At 42.9% G+C, this 18131-nt stretch overlaps 1 long non-coding RNA gene and 1 pseudogene across 1 annotated transcript; one reads left to right on the forward strand and one right to left on the reverse strand.

Moving 5' to 3' along the window:
* Positions 1–5655: 5655 nt before the first annotated feature.
* LOC115025122 (solute carrier family 43 member 3-like) lies at positions 5656–17756 on the forward strand (annotated as a pseudogene).
* LOC115025123 (uncharacterized) lies at positions 11948–14142 on the reverse strand. The gene is made up of 3 exons (XR_003834179.1): positions 14011–14142; positions 13045–13186; positions 11948–12555 (listed from the first exon to the last, which is right to left on the reverse strand). It is a non-coding gene; the product is annotated as an uncharacterized LOC115025123 (long non-coding RNA).
* Positions 17757–18131: the final 375 nt, after the last annotated feature.

An 18131-nucleotide genomic window follows, 5' to 3' on the forward strand; every position in this document is an offset into this window, starting at 1 on the left:
ACCTGTTTGCTCTAAAAGTAAAGACTCCTTTTCTGACCCACTCCAAGCCTGTGTCTGTCTCTGCATCTGAGCCTATCACCCCTGGGTAGCACAGTGGTAGAGATTCCCAACAGACCCTGTCAGCAAGACTCAGCCATGGAACCTGACAACAACACCCCAGTCTCCGCCGGCACCGACGTCGGAGGAGCAACTCTACGCTGCAGTTCTAAGCCATGATGCTACAGTGCTTCGTCACGAGGCTCTCTTGTCCCACCATGCGGTGACCTTCACTCACCAGCAAAGGGTTTCCTTGTGGATCTACTTGCCGGACGCAAGGACACAGGGTCTACCATCACCTCCATCTGCTCCACTGACGCCAGCAGTCCACGGGTGCCCGCGGTCCACTTCCGTCTGAACCACGGCTCCCTGCTCCCGAGAGGTATGAGGGTAACCACAAGGACTGCCGGGCTTTCCTAGCCCAATGCTCTCTCACCTTTGAGCTTCAACCTTCCTACTTCCCTTCAGAGCGCTCTTGTATCGCCTACATCATCACTCTCCTGACTGGAAAGGCCCGGTCATGGGCTACAGCCGTCTGGGAACAGCAGGGCCCTTCCTGTAATGACTACAGGGCCTTTACCGATGAGATGCGCCGGGTTTTCGACCATCCAGTAGGAGGTAAAGACGCTGGTAACAGACTGTTCCAGCTGTCAAGGCGGCTCTAGTGTGGCAGAGTATGCTGTGCTCTTCCGAACCCTGCCTCCTGTGAGTGGGTGGAATGAGGGGGCCCTGATGACAGCGTTCCGGCATGAATCAAGGATGTGCTGGCAGCTAAAGATCCGGTGTCAGACCTGGAGTCCCTAATTGACCAGACTATCCGTCTCGATAACCGTCTGTGGACGACAAATGGACAGTCGCCCCAGTTCCGTAGTCACAGCTTCAACCTCAGCAGCCGATGCAGCTTGGCGGTACTCGCCTGTCCCAGGCAGAACGGAACCGGAGGGTGAGGGAGAGACGCTGCCTCTATTGTGGAGGTCCTAACCACTTTCGTTCCTCATGTCCCGAGCTTGCGGGAGAAAGCCCAGCCCCGTCCAGGAGAGGGAGAACTGTGACGGGTGCGACTCTTACTCCCTCAGCCTCGACTTCGTGCCTGCAGCTCCCGGTCACCATCTCCTGGGAGAACCAACATCATCCTCTTCAGGCCCTCATTGACTCTGGCGCTGCAGGGAATTTCTTGGATCTCACCCTTGCCAGGGCCCTTCACCTGCCCATCTCCAGGCTGGACCATCCACTCTCAGTGACCGCCTTGGATGGTAGGCCCTTGGGACAAGGAACTGTGACTCATATTTCCTCTCCTGTTGTCTTGTCTATTTTTGGCAATCATCACGAAAAGATTCAGTTTAATCTTATTCATTCTCCCGAGTTCCCTGTTGTGCTAGGGTTCCTCTGGTTATCTCACCACAGCCCTCGCATCAATTGGTCTTCAAGAACTGTGGTTGAGTGGGGTCCCAATTGCAAGTCCTCCTGTCTCCTCACTAGAGCTGTGCCTCCAGCCCCTAAGCTTCCTAGCTCTCTCGAGTTGTCCCGAGTCCCCTCAGAGTACCACGACCTAGCTGAGGTATTTAGCAAGAGGAGGGCCACTTCCCTGCCCCCTCATAGGCCCTTTGACTGTGCCATTGATCTCCTTCCAGGCTCTTTCCCTACACGAGGTAGGATCTTCTCCCTGTCACCTGCCGAGACCCAAGCTATGGAGGATTATATCAAGGACTCCCTGACTGCTGGGATCATTCGTCCCTCGTCCTCCCCTGCTGGTGCCGGATTCTTTTTTGTTGGGAAGAAAGACGGCGGCCTCAGGCCATGCATAGATTACAGAGGGTTAAACAAGATCACGGTGAAGAACCGTTACCCCTTGCCTTTAATGACCACTGCTTTTGAACTCCTCCAAGGGGCAACCGTCTTCACCAAATTGGACCTCCGTAATGCCTACCACTTGGTCTGGGTCAGGGAGGGTGACGAGTGGAAGACGGCGTTCAACACACCAACGGGCCACTACGAGTACTTAGTGATGCCGTTTGGCTTAACCAATGCCCCGGCAGTGTTACAGGCACTCATCAACGAGGTATTGAGAGAGACGTTGAACCGTTTTGTCTTTGTTTATTTGGATGACATTTTGATTTTCTCCAAGTCCCTCCATGAACATGTCCATCATGTCAGAGTCGACCTCCAGCGCCTGTTGGAAAGCCACCTCTTTGTCAAACCTGAGAAGTGTGAATTCCATGTCTCCGAGGTGTCCTTTTTGGGCTTCATCCTGTCCAAAGGGAGTCTCATCACGGACCCCAAGAAGACTCAAGTTATCCAGGATTGGCCCCAACCCTCTTCGGTCAAGGAGGTACAACGGTTCATTGTCTTTGCCAATTTTTATAGGAAGTTTATCAGGAACTTCAGTGCTGTTGCCGCCCCCATGACCGATCTCACCAAGAAGAAATCTGACCCCTTTAAGTAGTCTCCAGTGGCAGAGCGGGCCTTCCAGGATCTGAAGGTGAGATTTTCTGCCGCCCCCATCCTTACGTTACCTGACCTCTCCCTCCCCTTCATGGTTGAGGTGGACGCCTCGGATGTGGCAGTGGGGGCTGTGCTCTCCCAGCGTCCGGCTGATGGCAAACTCCGTCCATGTGCCTTCTTCTCTGCTCGCCTTTCGCCTGCTGAGAGGAACTATGATGTTGGAGATCGTGAGCTCCTGGCTATCAAGATGGCCTTGGAGGAGTGGCGCCACTGGCTGGAGGGGGCCCAACACCCTTTTGTTGTTTGGACCGATCACAAAAACCTGGAGTACATTCAGAGGGCCAAACGTCTCAACCCCAGGCAGGCAAGGTGGGCTCTTTTTCTTAATAGATTTGATTTTGTTTTGTCCTTCCGCCCCAGTTCAAAGAACCAGAAGCCTGATGCACTCTCTAGACTGTTTCACAGGTCAGATGGTGAGAGAGTTCCAGTACCCATCCTCCCGAGCTCGAGGATTGTGGCTCCTGTCCGATGGGGAGTCGAGTCACTGGTTGGCCAGGCCCAGAAGAGGGAGCCAGACCCCGGGAATGGACCCTCCAACCGGGTATTTGTCCCAACTGTGGTGCGATCCCGAGTTCTGCAGTGGGGGCACTCTTCACGCCTTACCAGCCGGGAGCACGCAGGACTCTGGAGTTTGTTAAGAGGCGGTTCTGGTGGCCTGGCATGAATGCGGATGTGAGGTCCTTTGCTGCTGCTTGCTCTGTCTGTGCCCAGAGTAAGAGCGCCCGTACCCCGCCTCATGGTTTCCTTCACCCTCTACCCATCCCCAAGCGGCCCTGGTCCCACATCTCCTTGGACTTTGTTACAGGCCTTCCCCCTCTCAGGGAAACAGTCATTTTGGTTATTGTCGACCGCTTTTCCAAGGCGTGTCGGGTCGTTCCCCTGCCCAAACTCCCTTCGGCACTAGAGACCGCCGAGACTGTGTGCCATAATGTCTTCAGGTTCTTTGGTCTCCCCCTGGATGTGGTCTCGGATCGTGGGCCCCAGTTTACCGCGCAGTTTTGGAGGGCCTTCTGCAAGTTGATTGGGGCTACGGTCAGTCTCTCCTCAGGGTTCCATCCTGAGTCCAATGGTCAGACTGAGAGGCTAAATCAGGACCTGGAAACCACCCTCCGATGCCTGGCCTCCTCCAATCCATCATCATGGAGCAGGTTTGTGATCTGGGCTGAATATGCACATAATACCTTGTGTTCTTCTGCTACAGGTCTCAGTCCCTTCGAGTGCCAGTTTGGTTTTCAGCCTCTACTCATCCATGACCAAGAGACTGATGTGGGTGTTCCCTCATCCCAGAGCTTTGTCCGACGGTGCAGGCGGGTCTGGCGCAAGGCCCGGTCTACCCTGCAGTGGTCCGCACGATAGTACCAGAGCCATGCCAACCGCCGCCGCAGACCTACACCACCGCTACGTCCGGGGAAGAGGGTCTATCTGTCAACACAGGATCTTCCTCTACGGGTGGAGTCCCGCAAGCTGGCGCCACGGTTCGTGGGGCCCTTCAAGATCTTGAGGAGGATCAACCCAGTTGCTTACTGTCTCCAACTTCCCCGGTCCATGCGGGTCAATCCCACCTTTCACGTCTCTCGCCTACGCCCTGTCGCCACAAGTCCTTTGGTCCCTCCAGCTAAACCCCCTCCGCCCCCCAGAATCGTTGATGGTGGTCCTGCTTATTCAATCCACCGCCTAATGGATTCTCGCCGGGTGGGGAGGGGCCTTCAATACCTGGTGGACTGGGAGGGCTATGGTCCTGAGGAGCGGTCCTGGGTCCCGTCTCGGCATGTTCTCGATCCGGGCCTCATCGAGGCCTTCCACCAGAGCCACCCTGATCGCCCGTGTGGGGACGTCAGGAGACGTTCATAGGGAGGGGGGTCCTGTCAGGGTTTTTGGACTGCAGTTCCTCTTTTGACCATGTGGGGTCGCCACCGTTCATTTCTGTGTGTCATGTGCTTGTCTTTATTGTTTCATTGGTTGCACCTGTTCCTTGTTTGCTAGCCTTTATAAGCTTCCTGTTTCTTCTGTTCATTGCTGAGTCTTGATTTGTTGCCGGAGGCCAAGTTTGTGAGTTTTGATCAGTCTCTTGAAGTGTCTGTTTTTGTGCCCTTGTCTCGAGTTCCTTAGTTAACTGCCTTTTTACTCTTTAGCTCTTGAGATCCTTTTGCTGCCTGCTTTTCGGATATCCTCTGTTGATCCTGTTTTTGCCCAGACTTTACCTGTTAGTTGTCTGGAGGTATTTTGAGTTTTGTCCTTCCACCTGTTTGCTCTAACAGTAAAGACTCCTTTTCTGACCCACTCCAAGCCTGTGTCTGTCTCTGCATCTGAGTCTACCACGTGGAAGACCGGGGTTCGATTCCCAACAGACCCTGTCACTCTGCTAGTGTGAAGGAGAATAGCTTCTTACAAGGACTAGGCTAAATAAATGTTCTGATGATATGAACTCAGGTGTGCCTTGAGATTTTGGCTTGGTCTTTGGTGTGCCTTGGCCACAGAAAGTTTGGGAACCCCTGAGCTAGACTATGGCAAGTCAGGACGCATAATAAAAGTGTCTGTAAACATTATATTGGCGACATACAGAGAGATAGCAACAGGCACGCGCCAAATACATGCGCTCAACCTAGATTGCGAGGCATTGTGCAATCCGAGGTGAGGCTTAACTCGTCGCTGCCGCAGCTCACATCTCTCCCCTGTATCTGAACAGAATACACAAATTCAGCGATTTTGACTGTAAGAATTATCTAAAATATTGGATACTACAGAAAATACATTTATAGCACAGACCAGTGGACACATATTTATTTGTATTTGTTTTTTTACTCTGCACTGCCTCACCTGCCTCCCCTGACCGCACGTCCCAAGTTAACCTGTTTATATTTTAGTTGTAGTAGTTTGTCATATGTATTGTATTCTAAGTTTTAGAGTATTATAGTGTATTCTTCATATTGTGTTTTATATTCTACAGCTATACATCTCTCTCTTCTAGTGTTGATATATTTACTGTGTATTTCTTCACTCCTGTGTAAACCTGTGTAAATAATAATAATTATTATTAATAATAATTCATTCATTTTATTTATTTTGGCAGGTGGACTGACAAGAGCCACCTGTGTGTGTGTGTGTGTGTGAGGTGCCATGGCGTGCTTCGTGAACAATTTGATGGTGAAACGCGGCCTCACCTTTGTGACGGGTCTGCTGGAGTGCTCTGTGTTTCGTCGGAGTTGTTTTCGGATGGGCTTCTCTTGTTGTTGTCCTGAAGACGGAGGGCTACTTCAGCTCTCTGTGCGTCAACACTACAGGAGTCAATGCAACGCAGGACTTAGGCAAGTTTCATTCAGAACTATGTATGTATGCAGTGTGACGGCCTCAGAGGTGGCCCTGTCCTGTCCTTCCCAGGCTGTGTTCTTAACCTGTGTTTCAGGAGCTTGATTGGTGGAGCTGAGACCTGTCAGTGATGCCGCACACCTGAGCAGGCTGGGCTCAGGCTACAAAGCAGACCTGCAAGATCTTCTCGCTCTCTTCCCCTTGGCCTGCTGACTGATACTCTTATTTGTTTGTGCTTTGTGTGTCTTTCATTTACTTGATTAAACCAAAGAGCAAAGTTAGTGATTGTGTGGTCTCCCTCCTTGTCACCTCCTTTCGAGCCAGGTTGTGACAGCAGCCCTCTCTGACCTTCATTGTCACCTGTAGTTAGACAGATGACAATGAAGGTCAGAGAGGACAACATGAAGAGTTGCATCTGATTTTAGATCAAGGTGCTTAGAAAGTCGTGGATGCATAACCTGTCATATTTCACAACTGTGGCACTCTTTCTTTATGTTTGATGTGTCCACAGATTGTTCAAATCAATTTCAACTGTTTATGCAGGCCATTCTGCACATTTATTGTCACCTGTTGTTAAACAGATGATATTAAACGCCTGCATAAAAACATCTCTCTATGCAGGCCTCTCTGATCTTAATTGTCTCCTGTTTAACCAAATATTTCACAACCATGGCGCTTTCTTTCTTTATGTTTGATGTGTCTACAGATTGCAGTAAACAGGACGAACAGTTCTCTCTTGTTTTCACCATCGCCTCCTTTATGAACCATTTCCTGACGCTGCCCATCTGGTTTCCTCTTTGACCAGTATGGTACAACAGTGACTCGGCTCTTTGGATTGTAAGTCCAACAGTATATGATAAGTTAATGATCAGTGGATTTAAAATATGACCCATGTAATGTCTCATCAAAACAGTGACTCAGTAGAAGACTAAAAGCCCAACAGATGGGTAGTTAAGAGGAATGAAAAGGTGAATATTGATTAGTAAATTAACAAGAGGTTGTTCATTATTGAGCAACAAATGCAAAGTGCAGTAGAACCTCTCCTGGTTGGTTGCACTTGACTAGAGGTTAGATGGTTTAATCCAACATAAATTACTTTTTGGACCTTTCTTTTAGCAAAGATGTATTGCATTACCTAACTCTGCATCATAAATATCACATTCACAGTATTTGAATAGATTTTTAGTAGGATTTGATTAATTTACAAAGACTATCAAAGCATAAATAACTTTTAATTAAGCTTCCCGACAAACATCGCTTCATTGTTTGTGTGTTTGTTTAGTAGAAGCTAACGCCTTTGAATATGTTAAAAAAGGAATAGTGATCCAAAATAATTTTATACAGGTTTGCAGTATTTTTACCAAACATAAGACATAAACAGAATATACTCTGTGTTTTCAAAACTTGAAGTCCGAAACGTGAACGTGCAGCAACGCATGGATGGTTCATCACATAAATCGATATATTTCCCTCATTTAACCCCCTACCAGCTTAAACCCCCATACAATATTTGCTACAAGTCTATTTCAATGAAATACATAGTTATAACCAACAGTGCTAAAACTAAACAGGGTTGATTCATCGAATTAGGCAATAATTGAAATAATCGTTTTTTCTTAAGTGTCAGCAAGCAAAGGGTTAATAGACCATCTTGTACAGAGTTGCTGCAACTACAACATCACTTTTCAAAAACTAGAGATCCAGACGGTTAAAATGACACCATTCCCAGCTTGTTATACCTCCGGTAGGGGTGCTCCTGTTTTTTGGGCCTTTACCACAGCACTATAATCTGTGCAGACAGTAGCCGGAATTTAGCATTTCAATAAAATGAAAAACACACTTAATTAATTAATAATTAATGAATTAATCACTTCAGACTCTGTAATTAAAGGTTACAACAAAGCAGGCTAGCTCATGACATAATGAATAATAATAAATGGATGGTTGGATGGATAAGTATACAAGTATACAAGGCAGATCACAGTAGCTCCCTCGAGGGGTCGCTCAGGTCTCCAGACAGCAACATAAATGCCTACATATCAGAGGCGGACACTTAGCAAAAGAGAATGTAGAAGCATTTTTTATGAGAATAGACAGCAGTTTAGAAAACAAAGCAGTAAAAGGCAATAGAACTGGAAAGAGGAAAATTAAGAGAAGGATCAAGAAATTGAAAGGTCAGGACCATTAATCTCCAGAGGATTGAGGAATATCAGAAAGAAATGTTTTGGTGCAGAAGCCTCACAGTTGATAAAACAGAGTTTCATATAAATTAACACCACAGACCGTCCAGTTTGTTGCCCCATATATATCTTAATTCACACTAACAAACTGACACTAGTTTAGTACAAGATGCGACAAGTGAAGATGAGCATAGATCTTTGCTTAGGACAGGCCAAGAAAAGGAAATTAAAGACAGCCTACATTTGAATATGTACTTACTATATTTACTGTGATGTGTTACGTTTGTTATTTATCGAATGTCACTTTTTCTTTTAATTGCTGAAAGTGTTGTTATTTATATTAATTTTGCCATCTCCAATTCTTTGTTTTGTAAAATCTTGTTCTTGGAAAAATGTCTCTGTCTCATGCCAATAAAATGACATGAAATCTCTGGAATTTCTTTTCCCTCCAGATTTCTTTACACCACGGGGACCTTAATGATGGCCTTCTCAACTGCAGGTGAAAAACATTTCTCTGTCTCGTTGTTTTGTGCTCTCTCAGGATCCACGATGTATAAAGAAATACTGACAAGAAGTAACGGTGACTCTAACAGCTGTGGATGCTCATTTTCCTTTTCCCATCAGCGTTGTCCGGCCTGCTCTTCCCAGCTCTCTCCCTCCTGGCAGCGGGTGGGAATCTTGTTACAATTGACCAACCTACAAGTACTGAAGCTGTTGTTGAGTTAAAAAAAAGATTATTGTCAGTTTTGATTAATCTATTATTTTCCTGATTGTTCAATTGAGATGTCAGAAAATTGTAAAAGTTGACAAATTCCAATTGCTTTTTTCATCCAACAAAGAGTCAGAAACCCCAGAAAATTAAAATGACCATTATATAAAACAGAGACAATCAGAAAAGGCTCAAGCTGGAGAAGCTGGATCCAAATTTCTTTAAATATTTGCTCATAATAATTGACTTTAATTAATCAAATGGAACCAGAATTGTTGCATCATTGATTAAATAATTGATTAACTTTTAGGTTTAAGGAACAGTTGATGATTGATATTTGCTCTAAATGTTAAAACCTCTTCAGGGGTGGGGGAATTTACCCGAAAATACCTACAAACGACATACCCAAAGTAAATTAAAAGCTGCTCTTCAACCATTAGATAAAAGATAACTCTTATTGTTCTTGCAAAACAGTGAAACATCACTCCAAGTGCTTCTGGCACTGAGTAATAGTGGTCTGAATATACTGAATTTGAAGAAAATACACTTTGCCTGAATTTCTTTGTTGAAAAAGATGCCTGAAGATGGGTATAGCTGGTAGGTAAGAGCTGGAAAACACAATAGGAACATAGCATCAAGTGTTACCAAGTTCAGGTTCAAATTTCAGAACAAAGGCACAAACACTTAACTTATTAGACAGGTTTTTCTAAGAGTAACAGCAGGCGTTCACAAGCTGTGCATTTGGAGATATTATGATATTTATTGATAAAAAGGCCATAAATAACTATTATATTCCCTGTCAGTAGTAATGACACAAAGTAAGTGAAGTAGAAACCCTTTTTTTGTTTGTTTTGTATTTTGATTATAATAAATACAATTATTAAAAAATAAATAACATTTGTTCAAAAAAGACGTATTGATGACATGTCTCAATCTTCAGCGTTTCATTGGCTACACCAGGGGTGCCCAACGGAACCCCGCGCCCCATGGAACTCAAGTTTTTAACTTTTAAACTGTAAACACCTGCGGGCCGTCAGGTGTTTACAGTTTCACAGGAGATTGTATCTTGCCCTTTGTTGTGTACAGTCCGCCAGGATGGAGTTGGTACCCAATGCCACATATTGTTAGAAAGCTTAGAATCTCGTCTATTTAGTGAACAAAACGGTTTGAGCCAATCAGAGCTTCCATGCGTTATCTACAGCCATCAAGAGCCAATGAGTGTCAACTTCATAAGGAAGTACCAGCCCTCTTCTTTTGTTTACAGACGGAGCCAGCAGCAGCCGAGTGTAGCCAATGAAACGCTGAAGAATTAGACATATCAGTTGAATGGGTTTTATTTTACAAATGATATTTATTTTTTAATAATTGTATTTATTATCTTCAAGAAAATACAAAAAAAGAACACAAAATATTACAAAAAATGTGTTTGTACTTCACTTACTCTGTGTCATTACTACTAACAGGGAATATGGGTATATAATAGTTATTTATGAACAATACAAATAATATTTTAGTAATAAATATTATATCTCCAAATTGCACAGCTTGTGAACACCTGGTGTTACTCTTAGAAAAACCTTTGTCCCTTTTATCTGAAATTTGAACCTGAACTTGGTAATACTTGATGCTATGTTCCTATGCTCCAGCTCTTACCTACCAAGCTATACCCATCTCCAGGCATCTTTTTCAACAAAAAGATTCAGGCGGTGTATTTTCTTCAAATTCAGTATATTCAGACCACTATTACTCAGTGCCAGAAGCACTTGGAGTGATTATTTACTGTTTTGCAAGAACAATAAGAGAGTTATCTTTTGAATAAGACCACAATCATGCATCTGGTGCAAATGGTCGAAGAGCAGCTTTTAATTTACTTTGGGTATGTCGTTTATAGGTATTTTCGGATAAGTTCCCCCACCCCTGAAGAGGTTAAGAGGTTAACTGGCAAATTATTGCAAGAGAAAGTTTTGATTCTTTGAATTATGTCCTTTTCAACTTTATAATTTGTTCCGGTAAAAACTAAATCTGTAGGATTCTGTCTCATAACCTAATGGTTGGTGACATATCTTCTTTTTTAAATATAGTTTTTTACCTTTCTTCTATACATGCTCTGTCAATTGTCCTATGCCACCTTTTAGAGGAAAGCTGAGACTGAGTTGTGAGAGCTTTCTTTGGAAATGCAGAGGTTTGATGTTAAACTGAGCTCATAATCTTGTGGGGAAAGAAATACAAAGACCTCTCGGGGACCACATCCTCATGTTCAAACAGGCAATTAGTCGACAAGAACTAATTTGACATTGAATGACATAAAAATAGATGCAATGAACAAAAAACAAAAGACATGTAGACACTTAAATGAAACGCAACATTCTCTCCTAAAGGTAGGAAACCTGTTCGGCTCACGTCGCTCCACCGTCATCACTCTCTATAACGGGGCCATGAGCTCTTCCTCAGCAGTCTTCCTTGTCATCAAGGTGAGACACATTCACACACTGCTCTTAATATGAAATATATTTCTACCATCAAATATTTTACCAATGATCTTAATGTCTTCTGCAGCTGTTACACGAGGCTGGCGTCTTTCTCCTTCCCTCCTTCCTGTTCATGTCCGCCTGCAGCGTCATTCACCTGCTCAGGACTTTCTTCCTGCTCCCCAGAGACCACATTCCCTACCCGCTGCCTGATGACTACACATACGGGTACACTCCAAGAAACCACACACACATCAACACCATACATACAGGGATACATCAAATGTAAATAGGGCATGTTATTTTCAGTGTAGTCTTATAGCTTGAAAAAAACAAGTTTTGGGTGGGGCAGGATTGATCCATAGTCATTAGCAAGATCCAGCCACAGCACAGGGTGCTAATCCTGCCCTACACCCCCCCCTATATCTCTGAAAGGCTTTTTGTAGCATATTTGTGGGTGCTCCCTCTCGAGAGCTGCTAACCCATCCTGCCCCGGTTGCCGTCTGTTCATTGTCTCTCCAGTCGTCAACATACTATTTGCAGTTGTCATCCCGCCTCTTCCTGGGTGTCACTGGCTTCGCTACACTGAGTTAGTTCTTTGACATCATGTGGTCCAACCTGGACACGTAGTCAGTGATAAACCCAACAAAGTCTAACCAACACTGAACTTTCTCCATCCAAAAAAACTGGTTAACATTAATAAATGAACTTGCAAATATTGAAAGGCAAACAAACAAACTGTCAAATTAAAGTTTCTTGCAAAAACAATCACGTTTAATATCTTACCAGCACATTTAATTTTCACATAATCATCGTTCCACATTACTTAGAAATATCCTTCATATCCTGTTATGTGATTATAGCTGGTTATGACTCAAAACTTAATTTGTTAAGTAAATAATTATCAAAGAACGTCTGTGGCTAACCCACTGTGACCTTGGACAGGATAACCTGCGGCAAATCAAAGAGTCTGAGCTTAGAGCACATAACAGCGAATGGTAACTCACAGACGACGGCAGAGGAAGTCGAGGACGTCTCTGTGAAACAAGGTGTGTTCACTTTACTGTGGCATGGATTAATAGCCTACATAGTTAAATGTAACATAATAAAATAATTAAGCAATATGCCTATTTCTGTTCATCTTTATTCTTTTCTCTTCACTCATCTATCTCTGTGGATTCCCCTCGTCTCTCTCAGAGAAGAGTTTCCGTGAGTCTTTGATGTCCAGGCTCTTTGTGTGGCACACGGTTTGGCTGGCGGTGATGCAGCTCAGACATTACTTCTTCATCGGCACCCTCAACCCCATGCTGCAGCGTCTGACGGCTGGAGAGCCTTCACTGGGTAAACACACACACTAACAGTACAACATGTCTGACCATCTCAGTAAAGATGGAAGTTTGTGCAAGACTTCCTTCTTAGGTCCATGAAGTTTCATGAATACTATTTACATACTATACTAGGAAGGACTGTTATCTCATAGACCTTTTCAGGCTGGCCAAAATTCATATTTTGCATATCCAGATTGATTTTAGAAAGTCTGGACAGCAAATTATCTCATGAAATGCGATGTTTGCAAATCGGATCCAAACCACGTTTCCAGGTTGTGCGAAATGAGCTTCCAATGATTTCTACAGACTTACTCCAAAGTCTTAGTATAGATCATAAGTGTTTTTTGCAACACGCAATGACGTCGAATCCAGAATGACAGAAGTTCCATTCTGCTACTAGCAAAGCCCTATGGAGGACAACATGGAGAAGAACAAAAGTCCTTTGACAGACGTCAAATTAAATGGTCTGATTTCACTTTCTGCTCCTTCCCCCTAACATCACAATGTATACATACCAGCCACCTCCATTGTTGAGTTTGTCTGGTGTGACTGAGGAGTTCTGCACATGGCAGCCCGGTTGTTTGGAGGGCGAATGCTTCCACATTGGAAAGCCGCGTCGCTGAACCCATGTAACCAATGCAGATGGGTTCAAGATGTCTGGACACACAAAGATCACTTTCAAATAACAGTGCAGACATTCTGTTTTAAAGATCAGATTTGAGAAACAAATCGGATTTGTCTGCAGTCTGAACGTAGCCATATTCTGTTGTTGAGTCTTTTGTCTCTAACCATCTTGTCTTTGCTTGTGTGTCCCTGCAGTGAACCAGTACACCAATGCCTTTGCTATAACACAGCTGTGTAGCATCTTGTGTGCTCCCTGGAATGGTCTCATCATGGACAGACTAAAGGGCAAACCTCGTGCTGAAGGTAGAAATCTAATGTTAATAAGGACTAGTAATTAACCCAACGGGACACAGCCTGGCAGACCTAATCAGTGTGCCCCAGGTGTGCTCTCTGGGCTCTAGCATGTCTAAAGAAACAATAATAATTTTGTATTTATTATTATTTAATAAATGTCTAACATTCACCAATAATATAAAATATTTATTATAGTTGTTCTGCCATTACAGCGCGTATCCCTATGCGTAGCTAGACAGTTAGCTAACATGCAAAAGTCCTCCAATAAAGATGCAAGGATTGCTTTCTTGACTTTACAGTTCTTCTTTTACTTTGTAAAACTTTAACAATACAGAAATAAAACGCATAAGTATGCAGGCTTTACATAACATATAAGTAGCACCGTACAAACGACACACATACTACTATTAAAATAATTAGCTATCATTAGCATCACTATTAGCTAGAAATAGCACAGATCGCCATTAGCTAAATTATTACACATTAAACTAGCTTCAGACCAAAAGTTACAAACTTCAAACATTCTGCACATAACACATCCAAATTGCACATGAATAACTCACAGACAAATAGTTTCCAAGGCTCAAGCATCACAAACACAGTTTACATGGCGTCTCTGCTCCACGTGTTGATCTCTGTTCTCCGTAAACAAAGATCCTCGCAAATTAGGGAGCGCCCACTCTGACACGCACCCATCAAACCAATAAACCAAGGAGCGCTCACTCTGAGCCAAAAAACATGTCCCAACTCTATAAGCATAGAAATAGGCAGCACAATAGTTAATTTTCACACATTTAAGTCAGTATTTAGTTTTCTACGTTAATGTTATACACCTCAACTAAAAATATTTTACACTTTGAACAAGAGAAAACAAAATGTGTGTTAAATGTGTTAATACATATTAGGAAATATGCATACATTACAAAGGAAACCATTGAGACCTAATCTTTAGCGTTTAGTTGGAATGAAAGCTTACAAACAGTGCAGCGAATAGATGCTCTGTTCTGTCTGTGTGGACATGTCAGCAATGTTTCTCTTTGTGTCTGTTCGTAGGAGAGAGTGAACAGGAAGCAGACCTGCGCGCCTCTGTGCTTTCTCTCTTCTTGACGGTGCTGCAGTGTGTGTTGTTCTCAGTTTGTGCGTGCATCCCGTACCTGCCACTTCAGTACTTCACCTTCGTCCTGCAGGTCATCAACCGCTCCTTCCTCTTTGGCGGCCACGCAGCCTTCGTCAGTGTGGCGTGAGTATCAACACACAGACAAATACACGCACCACACACGTCTTAAGTATGTTCATGAGGTGGGCAGCACATACAGACACATGTTTATAAATAATTGTAAGGCGCTGCAAAGAACACTATGTTTTCTACTTCAGTTAATTTATCTACTGTGTTGATACTGTGGTTTATTTGTAAAATGATAAATTATCTGCATGTCTTTGATCTGTGGAAGGAAACTAAAACTGAAATACATTAAAACACTTCTAACAATTTCTTGGAAGAATAATGACTAATAAGTGTCAGTTTGGGAGCAAGAGGATCATGTTTGTGTGTTCAAAAAAAATAAACGCAGGACTAAGCATTATACAATATATGTTCCACATGTGGACTTGTGAATTCAATTAACTATAAGGAAAGTGACTTCAATAAAATATAATGTATGCTTGACATATTTATTTTGGTTACACTTTATTTTAACCCCTGCTTGATATTCATCATTTGCAGTTTATAAACATTTAATAAATGGCAATATCACACTATAATTGATATGTAAGCAGTTTTAAGATCTTTTTAGATGTTGTACTTGATGTAGTTGTCAACCACTTTAACTCCTGCTGTAAATGATCCACAATTGGATGTTAGTGTATAAACGGGTAATGAATGACGACAGTTGTGACTATAAATGATATGGGTCATTCCAGAATTGGAGGACATTTCATGTCCCACATATAAAAAATCTAATAATCCATGCCCAAAAAGCTAAACCATGCACTTGTTGTGTTAAATATACTTGTCTTGAGACAAAATGTATATAAAGTTGTTTCAAAATAACAATAATAGCTCTCGAACAACCCTAAAATAGCATTTTTCTCTTGTCCCAGCTTCTTGGTGACCAACTTGCATGTCAAATATAACATTTAAAATAGGGTTTTTATTTACTTTTTTTGGTATTTGGCTCTATTGAAATAGGTCTCTTGTATTGGTAAAATCAATTTGTTAAATCATAAACATATTTTAAATAACAGCATGCGCGCTATCCTGTTAACGAAACCTTTTTAGCTTGGCAGGGGAAGTGAAAAAACTGTTAGTCACATGACACAGAGGAAAAGACATCAGCAAGTCATGTGCTACTACCATGGGTAGACCAAAGGTAAGTCCTCCCTTTTATTTTTAATATATTTCCAATCTTTTCGCTCTTGATGGAGTGTGGAACTCACACAAACGTAACCCTGTTACTCACATTATGAGACTAAAAAAATTAATTTCAAATAGATCTTTCTTTAGTTAAATATTTAAGTGTGTCCATTCCTTGACAGTAGCATTACATTGTGCAGCTAGGTAGGTTTCCTGAGGTAAAAGCTAAAATTAACATTGATTTGCAACCCTGTTACTATAATTAGAGTAACAGGGTTTTAAATGTATTACTGTATTTTCCATTTATCCATCGTCTACCGCTTATCCGGGATCGGGTCGCGGGGGCAGCAGCTCCAGTAAGGAACGCCAATCTTCCCTTCTCAGGGCCACATTCTCCAGCTCCGACTGGGGGATCCTGAGGCGTTCCCAGGCCAGTGAGGAGATATAATCTCTCCACCGAGTCCTGGGTCTTCCCCGGGGTCTCCTCCCAGCTGAACGTGCCTGGAACACCTCCCTAGGGAGGCGCCCAGGTGGCATCCTTACTAGATGCCCGAACCATCTCAACTGGCTCCTTTCAACGTAAAGGAGCAGCGGCTCTACTCCGAGTCTCTCACGGATGGCTGAGCTTCTCACCCTATCTCTAAGGGAGACGCCAGCCACCCGTCTGAGTCATTGATACTCTTCCTGTTAATCCTTCATTGGAAAATATATATAGAATATTATCAAACAACATTTCTGTGGTCCTGAGTATTTATTTGTCACATTTATGTCATGATCTACAACCAAAAGTAATGTAGCCAGTCAACCCTGTTACTTTACGCAACCCTGTTACTCTAATTTCAACCCTGTTACTGTATCATTTTCTATTAAAATAACCTTAAATAATTTAGACCAGTTTTATCCGAAACTACATGAGTATTTAGTATAAATGTGACTTTACTTAATACTAAAGAGTGTTATTGAAGAATGTTTTTAAAAATACCTTTTTCTACTTAATGAGTATGTGTCACAGGGTTGCACAAAACATGTTACACAACAAATAAAACATCTAATAACATGTGTACATTTGATGCCTTTGCTGGCCAAATCTTTTTTTTTGTTTGTTTATTATCTGTTTTTCATAAATACATAACAAAAAAGAATAAAATAAAAGGTTCATTTTTCAAAAGTATTGATGTCTAAATTGACTTCCAATTCTGGAATGACCCATATGTCTTTGTCGTAGAAGTTATTGACAAATTCTGTACATTAAGAAACATGTAAGAAGAATTAATTTAACATTTTGCTATGATGATTGTCTCTTAAAGTAGTTTATTCTTGGCGGTAACATTAGTCCTTGTATGTTAAATAAGTTGGTAGGATGGGGTTAAAGAATGTTTTTAATACTTAAAAACTATGCCATTCGTCTTTTTAACAATTCCTTCTCTTTGCCATGTCATCGTGCGTGCGTGTGTGTGTGTGTGTGTGTTTGTGTGTGTGTGTGTGTGTGTAGCTTCCCGTCGTCTCACTTTGGGAAGGTTTATGGTGCAGTCTCGGCTCTGTCTGCAGTTTTTTCTTTGCTGCAATATGCCTGCTTTGCCCTGGTGAATGGACCTCTGGGTGGAGACCCTTTATATGTGAGTACACAACATCCCACTTACTTGCTCTGGTCCTTCTCATTTTATCACAATGTTTATTTATTAACTCTCCTCTCCCTGCTTCCTCCTCTCTCCCTTCATGTGTCTGCAGGTGAACATCGGTCTGACGCTGCTCAGCCTGCTCGCCTTCATCCATCCCCTCTCTGTCTTCCTGCACTGTCGAAGTCTCGCCTCCCAGCGAGCCATCAATGCCTCCTCTTAAAGTCTGTAAAATGAGACTTGCACCTAAAATGTCCTCAAAATCATCATTAAAAGTAAACTGTCAGATGTGTCAAACTGTGGCAATAAGTGAAGGAACCAAATAAAAACAGTCGAGTTAGCAGTGCACTGGTTCAGGTGGCTTGAAAGCAAACAGAAGACGGGACTAGGAAACATTGCAACTACGATGAACTGGCAGAGGAACAAGGATCTGGTACGGTATATACAGAAAGGATGTTTGTTACGACCCGGCTCGGCAAGGGAAAAGGAGTAACATAAAACCAGATGGTCATGGTTTAAATAAGATACATTTATTAATATAGCTGGACAATAGGCAAACAATTTCTTTTAGACAGACAAATGGAGCAAAAGGAGGGCCCTTACACCAGAGCAATGAGGCGTCAAAGCCAAACAAACAGAACAATAAACCCCAACCTAAACAATTCTAAACAAAACTTGGGGTGAAAACTGGATCAATACCAAATATAAACAAAAG

Source organism: Cottoperca gobio, chromosome 19 (genome assembly GCF_900634415.1).
Source record: "Cottoperca gobio chromosome 19, fCotGob3.1, whole genome shotgun sequence".
In the NCBI taxonomy this organism is placed as follows: domain Eukaryota; kingdom Metazoa; phylum Chordata; class Actinopteri; order Perciformes; family Bovichtidae; genus Cottoperca; species Cottoperca gobio.